The sequence below is a fragment of the Pollicipes pollicipes genome, unplaced genomic scaffold, assembly GCF_011947565.3.
Source record: "Pollicipes pollicipes isolate AB1234 unplaced genomic scaffold, Ppol_2.1 Scaffold_4002;HRSCAF=4701_pilon_pilon_pilon, whole genome shotgun sequence".
Lineage (NCBI taxonomy): Eukaryota > Metazoa > Arthropoda > Thecostraca > Pollicipedomorpha > Pollicipedidae > Pollicipes > Pollicipes pollicipes.
In genome coordinates this window covers 6168236-6178547 of record NW_023596420.1, presented here as the reverse complement: position 1 = coordinate 6178547, position 10312 = coordinate 6168236, and positions in this window count along the sequence as shown.

Sequence of the window (10312 nt, the reverse complement as noted above, 5' to 3'; positions counted from 1 at the left end):
CGACCTAGACAGGATTATTAGTAGTATTATTAGTAGCATATTTACGTATTATCATTATCATTATTATGATTATATAAGTATTATACTCAGTACGAAATACTGAAAAATATAGATATAGGTATTCATCTGACCGCAAGGGCATGTTAAAATCGTTGCGATGCGGTTGATATGAGATGGGCGGTGGCTTTCAACGCACAGCAATTTTGCAAGTGTCATTCACATTGTACTATCATGAATACTTGCCTAGAGATGGATTTTTTACCTTGCTTACCTAATTAGCGGTGCCACGATTCATCATCCTGTCCTCAATAACGAGAGGCATTGGCAGTTCAGGGTAAGTCGTTGGGATGATACGGTCAAGGTAGAAATTTACCTGTGATTATCCAAACTGCCTTTTCAAGACACTGGGAAGGCTGTTGGCTTACTGAAGCAGTCACAAGCGACCAGCACGATGGGGCCCGAAGCGCACACGTGATTTTCAGAAGCGGACATGGCCTCGTGAGGGTCCCCATCTTCGAAGTCATTCCCAGTGTAGCTTGCCACTGGTTCGAAATCCGCCATGTTTCCTGCCGCCCTGGCTATCGAGGTCCTTCGTTGTTTCGTTTTTGCGGTCGAGGAAAGCAGATCCAGCCGTAGATCGAGTTTAAACGTGAGGCCCCGGCAAGTCCCGGGGGTGGAGGAAAACTCCTATTGTGATTGGGCTATCTCATTAGTCTAGGACAGGGACGTCCGCTTTTCTAGCAGCAAGACTTATCCTGGCATCTGTTGAGCAGTGCATGATTGAACGTTTCGGTCCTGTGCATGATACTGAAAATTGTGGTGATGAAAGAGACCTTCGGTGATCGGCTGATTACTGACGACGCTGGTGGGCATGGACTTAATTACCATTTCTCCATATGATATTGCATTACGCTACTGGCAAGAATTTTTCCTCCAAAAATTTGGTCGGCGACAAAAAGTGCACTTTAACCACCCCTGAACATACAATAAAGCAAAAAGATAATGGATATCGTTAGAAAAGACTGCGTTCGTCTGGCACAACATGGAGTGAGAATCAGCCACATCAGACTTTGATGACAGTACTTGAAGCTGATAAACATTTATACGCCCAAAGTTTCAACTAAACTTGAGCCCTCTTTTCGTCAATTATCATGAACTTATTTCATTGAGATCAAATTGGCTCAGGTGACGTATCCAGGACATCGGCCAGGTGGTTTCAGGGGAGAGAGTCCCAGCCCGCTCCCAAACGTGCAAAATTAACTTTGTCAGCATCCACCATCATTTACCCAAAACCTCGAACCCTAAACTCTCGGATCGTGCATAATCTAAAACGCCCCACCCGCCGCTTTTGCGAAGGTTGACTCCACAAACTTGATAATTTTTTTTTTTAAAGGCCTTCGGTCTCCAAGCTTTCGGGCAGAAAGTTCACAAAAGTTAATCGGACCTTAATTGTTTTTTTATATCAGTGAGAATGTTCATCCATTAACAAAGAGGATTAACACCGGTAGGCCATTAATCAACCGATTAACGGTTTACCAGACTCGTCGTCAGCTGTGCTTGTTTTTGCACGCCTCTATTCTCTTAGCTCCATAGTAACCTGCGGCAAGCCTCAAGCAATCAAAAACGGCCTGACAGCCGCCAGCATGCAGATGCCTGTGATGCAGACGATCGGACAGCAGTGACCACAAGTTAACAAGCGCCCGGGTGGCCGGCTAGATACCCTTCGCTCAGGTGGGGGTCAACTTACCCCCCCCCCTCAGAGATCTCGGAAACTGAGAAAGCTAGAGGCACCAAATTTATAGGGTGTCCTGACCTGTACATCAGCTCACTTATGTCAAAGTGTCAGGTTCCTAGGTCATGACCTTCAGGTCAAAAAAGGTAAAACAATGTCAAGTTCCAGGTTGGTCTCCAGAGTGCCCCCAGAACCTAGGTAACCGTTTTTAAGTAAAAGGCCACATGCTCTTTAAAGGTCAGTGACCATGTTTGACATTTTGAAGGTCAAGGAGACCAAAACCATATAAGATTACTTTGAGTTTTGCATTTGACTAAGCGACGGAGATTACGCTAGGCAGTATGTTCCTAAAACAAAGTGCTCACCTGCGGCATTTTAGGTTAATGACCTATTCTGACCATTAAGAAGTCTATGAAATATGTATAATACGGTTCCTGCGATCAATAAATTTGAGATGGGCACCAGAAACTATCTCATACAGCAAGCCGTAAAGTAATGAAACAGGTTGGTTTCGACCTTGGTTGGGCGTTCATACCTGACCTTAGGTCAACAGGTTCTGCTCATTCAATATTTGTGTTGCCTAAGAAAGCATCTCAGGGATGTATGCCTTCGTCTAACACGCCGTTGTTGGATCAGATTTAACGATTCCCTAGAAATTGCCATCGCTGAAACCATGGCCTGATTTTGACCTGTCATGGGTCAGCGACCTTACAAGGCACATCTCAATTTGTTATGCCAAACGATCTGCTATTTAGTTGTCTATAGCTATGCAAAAGGTGGCGCGGCTGCGCCGCGCCGTTCGGAAACCATTCTGGAAAACCCTTCGAGGGGGTCACTTCGACCCCCACCCGAGCGCTTGTTAAGGTAAAAAAAAAACACATACGCAGTGCGGATCACGCAGTGCAACAACGAGCCAAAAGCCACGCGCATTGCGCGCGATGTGATACAATTAAGGCGATGCGATTTCAGAGCACATACGGTTGCGCAGTCTCGTGGCTGTCATTGTGCTCGAGTTCGGATAGAGTTTGAACGTCTGTGGCTTTGATTTCCCCGAGGATTAGGCGCGTGCCTCCGTCCTGGTTCGGCTGATGCACAACGGCCCGCCGGGGAGATGACGCGTTCGGTACATATTGCTGTGCAGATTGCAAGTTGCGGCCGATCTGATTCGCTGAAGGAGGGTCAGTGGCAAGGCGGGTGCGGTATTTGCTGCAATCGGCGGCAGAAATTATGGGACAGTAGCAGCAGATTGCGTCGTTGTTCTGTTGTTTGTTCAGAGGTCTTGTACTGATGGTCGCCGACCGACAGTGATCAAGGTCCCGAGTGGTCATGAGTGACCGTTAGCACAGCTTCAGACGACGGCTATGGAAAATGGAAAATTTGACCAATGTTTGCTGAATAATTCGTGGAACAGGTGCCTCCAGAAAATTAAAGGTTGGCAAGTTTCAGCATACGAATTTGGAGCTGATCGTCTGGAAAACCAGGGGGATCATGATCTTTCTTGCGTATATTATCGTCCATAGCGTTACAGTTCGGGGCCCACGTGCGACCGTACGTACATACGAGGTGAATACGAACTGAACGTTGTCTAATAAATACACTTGAATCCAATCAAATTCGCATTGGGTCAGAGAGGATCCTGATCCAACGCTGATCCTGATCCGGATTCAATCCGAAGGGGAGAAATTGCTCTAAGGCTGACCCAACGGGATGTATTAACTCAAAATAAGCCCCAAAGGTCAGTAAAGCCAGGTAACGCCAGGAAAACTTTCGTGTACGATGTATGTATGCATGCTTATTGCATATATATATTATATATATATATATATATATATATAATTATGTATGTATATATAGTTATAGTGTTATATTAGGTATGGCTGCTTGTATTCGAAACTTTCTCACTAAAGCCATCCAATGCAAGTGTGTAAGAAGAATACAAATGGTATATATAAATAAATATAGATACGTGTTGGTGTAAATATGCGTATATATATATTGTTGTTACTTATATATTACTATACTTATATCTTATATATATATAATATATATATTTATAATATATATATATATATATATATATATATATATAATAATATATATTGAAGTACGTTAGGAGCAAGTCTCTCTCATGCGTGGCTGTGGGCGAACGGAGGCGGAGCGGAGGGTTGGGTGTGTTTTGAATGGTGTTAGTGGATGTCAATTCACCTATATAGTCCTGTTCTTTCAAATCACTTTACCTCTGCTTAGGCTTCCATCTTATAGCAATCTGATTTTCTCTCCCCATGTGCTATTACTGCATAACTCGCCACGAGTACTCCACCCAGTCAAATGTTCTAAGACTTTTGGAGCTTAACTCTGAAGGTCGTAATAGCAGCCCCCTGAACGTTTCCACCTCTGAGAAGCTGCCAGCGCGGCCTCGATTGTTGCCAAGAGGATTTTTCTTTCTACGTTAACATGATGTCAATGCAAAAAGATAATTTCAGCTCAGATGTTGTCGTGTTTTGAAACGTCATTGGAAGTTAACTAGGAACCGAAAATTCATGACAACGCCATCGCGAATCCGCTAAATCCGTATTCTGAGCAAAGTTGACCATCCGGAACACATCCGATCCGCTGGACTGAATCTGATGTTAGTAGCCGCCGGATTGGTCCACTCCGCTTCGTGCTCTGGCGCAAACGATTTGTAAGCTGCACAGAGCTAGGATCCGAGTTACAAGTCCTCAAGCAGATGGATACAGAAGTAATTAAATTTGAGGTGAAATATCCTTCCATGCCGCGCAAATACATACGGGATAATAGCCCAGAAAAAAGACAATTGAAGAAACTTGGCCAACCGCTCCTTAACAAACGTACACAGGTCAGCCCCGGACACGGAGCGGTGAGCTGTTCTCCTGATGAGAGTTCAAGGATCGCGCTCGCCATTTTTCCCAATGCGTTCGACTGTTCAGTGCAGGCTGTTGTGGCGTGTGGAAAGAGGATGGCGGTCTGCGACGTTTTGCCGTCCTTTCAGTGGAGCTGCACGCTTGGATCGCGGTGTTTGTGCTGCCGATTAACTCAGCGGTCAACCCGTTCCTTTACACCTTCACCACCACCAAGTTCTACAGCCGGATGAAGACAGCGACAGCGAGGTACAGCATCTGCGTCCAGCATCGCCGTGAGTCCGGTACGTCATCAGCGGGCGGGGGCAGCGCGCAGGTGTGAGCCCCCCCCCCCCCCCCGCCTCACAGTTGGTTCGGACCACTGTCACCTGTAGTCTTTAACGTGATGTCTGTGAGTGTCTTTTGAAAGATGGTTGCTCAAAATCGAAATACACCCCTATTAGCTAGCCGGAAAACAAGTGTTAATAACCACCTGGAGGAGGACGGGGGGGGGGGGGGGGGGGGGGGGTACACATTTATCGTTGTATCAGTGATTCAACTCTGAGTCATTTATGCGAGATCTATGAGGTCATCAGCGTTGCGTTGACACAACCTGGGCACACGACCCAGTGCAGTGGAGGTGCCGTGACGCCCTCCCGCTACAGAGTGCTCGCCAGCGCGTTTTGCTAAGGTGCGCGTGATGGGATGTGTGGGGTGGTGCCGGTTCCCTAATGGGCTGAACGTGGAAGCCGTGCCGTAGCAAGCTCCGCTTGCCGCGACCCTGGTAAGAAGCGCAGTCTTTCCACGAACGTAGCGCAGTTTCCATTATCGCTGCCTGGGCGCTCGTCGTTTCGGGACCGGAAAATATGGACGCTTTCGTTCTTGGGCAATCGTGTTATTAAAGCTACCGGGAAAATGGCGAAAATTTCATAAGCAACAAGCGGCCATGTGCAATATATCGCGGTCAGTAGATCATGGAGTCGGTAGCGGGCGCCGCATGGTCTCTCCCCCAGACCTGTGGCTGTAGCACGTTTTTGCTCCAAGCATACGTTTCGGTCAGTTTGTTCAGTCAAAAGAGTATGCTAACGTGACTCAGCACAGGGGCCGGGAAGGGGAGTCTTCTTCTCGGTCAGCATGGTCACAGAGATAGTTAAGTTTCGTGAAGTGTAGACGGCGCATGCCCGCTTGCCCCACCCGCTCTTGCGCCTACCACCCCATATGATGGCCGTCCCACCCTCCCAGTCACGGCGACCGTGCGCTCTCCGTGTGGCGGAGCCCACGCGCCGCCCGTTCTCACGGCTGGCCCTGTTTGCAGTGAACGTGACCGGCTCGGAGAGTGTGGGCTTCACTCAGCGGACCAGCCTGCACGTGATGCCCGTCAACAAAGCGTTCTCAGAAGCACCCACCCAGCTCCCACAGGACAGCGCTCCCCAACGAGGCGCTGCTGACCTCCCACGCCAACCGTTACTGACTCAAAGTGCTTAGTTGTGGTCGATAGATTGGCAGTGAGGAGGCGGGTTTGCGGATGAGATCATGCGATTTCCTCTGGGTGTTATATGCCGGTCTTCGGTCTGAGCATGTTTGGATTCGTTTGGCTTATGTTTAAATGTAGAAGAAAAACAAATTAGTACAACAATCAGCATGAGCTTTCCTTCAAACTGACTGGCGTCACACCGCGCTTGAGCCGTGCTGCGCCGGCATTGAAAACGCACCAGCCATGAGCGGGCGGGCCGAAGTGTCTCCTGACGGGCCTCCGTCCGAGCACCGAGCGCATATACGTGGGGTTTCTGGAGAGAGACGTAAAGGGAGGGGGTAGTTTGCAACGCAGACGGTCCCTGCGCGAGCGGAAGCGTCGACGGACTGGTCCCTGTGCGAGTGGAGTGTCGACGGCGGACGGTCCTGTCACGAGTCGAGTGTCGACGGACGGATCCCTGCACCAGTTCGAGTGCCGACGGACGGGGTCCCCAGGTGCACTTCGACCCACGTTATCCACCCTTCTCCACTTCGTGGCCCTCAAATGACTGACTGGCCGAAAGGGAAATCAATCAAACAGCCAAATCACGCTAAACACCCAGGCATAGATGTTACATTTTCAAAATGCGTGTGATGTTCGAATGTTGTTTATAATCATGCATTCCTAGTATGCTTCACTTAACCATTCTGAAAGACAGGTTTTGTCTTAAGCAATTGCAGGAGTGGGCCCAAGGAAATGTGAATCATCATTCGGAACTGTTTAAATGTGTCGTTGTGGTTGAACGTTCACTGACAGCTCTGACAGTCAATGTTATCATCGTCACCACTCGATGTGACCAAATAATGCCCAGATCATCTCGTCATTATAGTACGCTCTAGCAGTGTTACATTGCAACGGCATACGGTTGTGTGTCGGTGCATGTTTTGTTGTCGATAGTTGGGGCACCAAAATGTCAGCTATGTTTTGATCTGTGTAAGGTGTATGTTCCTATTCTAGACATCTTAGGCATCAATGATTGTAGTTTTGTTTCGTTGTAGGCTATTAGGTTCCTGTATGCAAGCAAGCCAGAAAGACACCCTGAGACGAAGTTGCGGGTCATTTGTACAAGCTTCATGTGTGACGCCTGGCACTCAATTCGCATCGTTCGGGTGCCCGTCATGCCTCTGACCGACGCATGGTTTCGTATGTTGAGCTTTGTCATGCTTTTAAAGGCCATCTACCAACATCCGTTCCACGCGGATCGGGGTTCTGGTACACTTTCCCTGACTCTTTTCCATCTCTCATGTCGTTTCGGGTGGTTTGACTGGCAAGAAAACACTCTGTGCATTCATGGAACCAAAGGACATCTAAGAATGTCACACAGGGGTACTAACGGGCACAGGTGATCAAAAGCGGGATTGAAGCAACTTCATCCGGTGTACACAGCTGGTTCATGTTCGAGTCTTCCTCGGCCGATGTTCAAGACTCCAGCTCCCAGTTGTGCCACTAGCTGATACATAACTGGGTCTCAGCGTGCCTGGCCCAGGCTTACTCCTGCGAAGTAGAACCCGCCCGCGCTTCCATCATCAGCTGGGTCAAATATGTGGACGCTACGACGGGTTGGTGTTCCCCCTCTCGTGCGTGCGCACGTATGCGCTATGAGGATGCTTACTCTCCACCATCCCCCAGTTTGGATTTCCTGGGGTGGGTGCTGCGTGTGTGGAGGCGGAGAAGGACGGAGGACATCACCTGTTGGCGAGAGGTGTAACGCGCTTGGGTCCGCTGTCGTGCCGCGGTTTGTCCCGCTGCGCGCACCAGCTCTTTGGGAAGAGCGGGTATCATCGTCAGCTATGTAATACACGCGTGTCCCAATCTGGCCCTGCAATTGAGGAAGACAAGCGGTGCAGCTGTTACACATACTTGACCAAGACATCACTTCCAAAAGAAATTAGACAGAAGAAAAGAGCGCTTCCACCTCAACGACACAGTTAGGTAGCGCGTATGCTGATATAGGCAGGGGTTATACGATCCAAGCGTGGCCCAGGCAGCGTCTTCCAGGGCGGCTCCTTCCCAGGGGATGACGGCAGCCAGGAAGTGATCGCCCCGCCGCGGGATTAGCACGGTGCCGACCAGCGCCCGGGACGTTGAGTTCACGGGCGTAGTTCGCCTCCAAACAGACCCACTCGGTCCGGTAATCCAGCCCTGAGGGCATATCTCGTCTTCGTCCAGCGGAGCATTGGAAGCAGACATTTACTCACTACTGAGATCACGCAGCTGTACATTGATAGACGGAGGTTCCTTCTGATGCTGGGTTTCCGCTGTCGTCAGAACTGAGGTCAGACGGTGGTCTCGGCCGGGCAGGTAGCGGAGCTGGTTACGCCGTTATTGACTGCTGAAACTACAGGAGCAGATTAACCCTCACCTTCCGAGGGGTGCCTGAGAACCACCCCTTCACCCCACGCAGCACGCCTCAAGCACCCCTCGCCCTACACGGGTGCCTCAGAAGCCACAGAAGCACCCTTTACCCTATGCTAGTGCCTCTGAAGCATCCCTGCGCTACGCAGGGTGCCTCAGAAGCACCCTTCACCTCACGGGGATGTCTCAGAAGCATCCCATCACGAGGATTTCCGTAATATCTTCTGAACCGTTTTGACCATGATGCTGAAATGCTCACATGCTGCGTTGGAATCTATTTCACACTTGTCGAAATTTATACTTTTAGGTCTTCTGGTTTTTGACAAAGTGATAAAGAACGCTCATTTTTGCAGGAAATGCAATTCATATGCTTGCCATCGACTTTTCTTAATTGTTCTTTGAAGAACATTACCATTGTTCCATGCTGCTTTTGTAAGATCGGGCCACCAAGGTCGAGCCAAGCCAAACCTTGTTATTGGCGACCAAGTTTGACCTCTTGAAACAGGTAGATAGATCTGCGCCGTTCAGAGTAATAACTCTGCACCGTTCAGAGGTAGATAATTCTGCGCCGCTCAGAGGCAGATAACTCTGCGCTGTTCAGAGGTAGATAACTGCGCCGTTCAGAGTTAGATAACTCTGCGCGCGTTCAGAGGTAGATATTTCTGCGCCTCTCAGAGGCAGATAACTCTGCGCTGTTCAGAGTTAGATACTCTGCGCCGTTCAGAGTTAGATACACACCTCTGTGCCGTTCAGAGGTAGGCAGTTCTGCGCCGTCAGTGTAAACTGATTTCTCGGAACCTGCGGGCAGCCAGTGACTGGATCTCCGAGGCAGAATTAAGTGGCCCTGCACTGTGATCGATTTCCAGATCACGGACCGGTGTTCGGCGAGGGGCGGCGCTGTGCCGAAGAGATACGCTCGCGGCATCTGGGATTTACCACGACCGACGCGTGGGAGCGTAGCTTCTAACCCAGGTGTGTTTAGGGTTGACTGGAAAGATCCAAAACGAGTTTTCTGGAGCAGAAGCTAGGGGCCTGTTCTTAAAGTGACAACGCCAGGAACTTGTCCTAGAAGTTCGGTCCAATCACACATGGGAGATACAAGCTCCCGACTTCATGGAGACGCACTGAGAGTAGATCATTTCCTATTTCAAGCGAAGCATGACCATCCTCAGCAGGGCGATTGACCGCCCGTTAGGAACTGTTAGTGTTAATTGGTGCATCGTAATGAAATGAATGCACTAGAGACTGCCATTGAATATTTAGCTAACAATCATCCTGAAACTCGTCACAAGAAGACATCCACATCTTACGCCCGCTGTATGAGAGCTGAAGGCTAGCTGATCGCCCCAGATAATGGACTCGTTATCTGTCAGAGCGTTTCGAGCAGAAGCCCCGGACCGCATACACACATGCCGAGCGCAGTACATTCAGCTTCCGAACCATATTGTCTGCTGGTGCGCAGCGGCCGCCCTGCCCTGAGCGTGGAACAGTGAGGCGAGAGGGCACCTTGGAAACCCCGTCGACAAAAGCTCCATCATAGGCTGGTAACGTAGGGTCCAACGCAAGCAGTGAGCGTCGTTACACCGGACGACGTACTGGTAGCTGTAGCAGTGGCGATGGGCGATGGTAGTCTGGAACCGCGAGGAACCGCGATGGTAGTCTGGAGAGGTGGGAGGAACCGCGATGGTAGTCTGGAGAGGCGTGGTAGGAACCGCGATGACCTCACAGGGAGAGCCAGCGGCCACAGAGCATGTGAGGCCTCAGGATCACCGTCGGCTGTATCACTGGAAGTACAACCACGGCAAGAATACAGTGCACGCTGTGCACAATTCCACGCTGTTCAGAGATCACGTG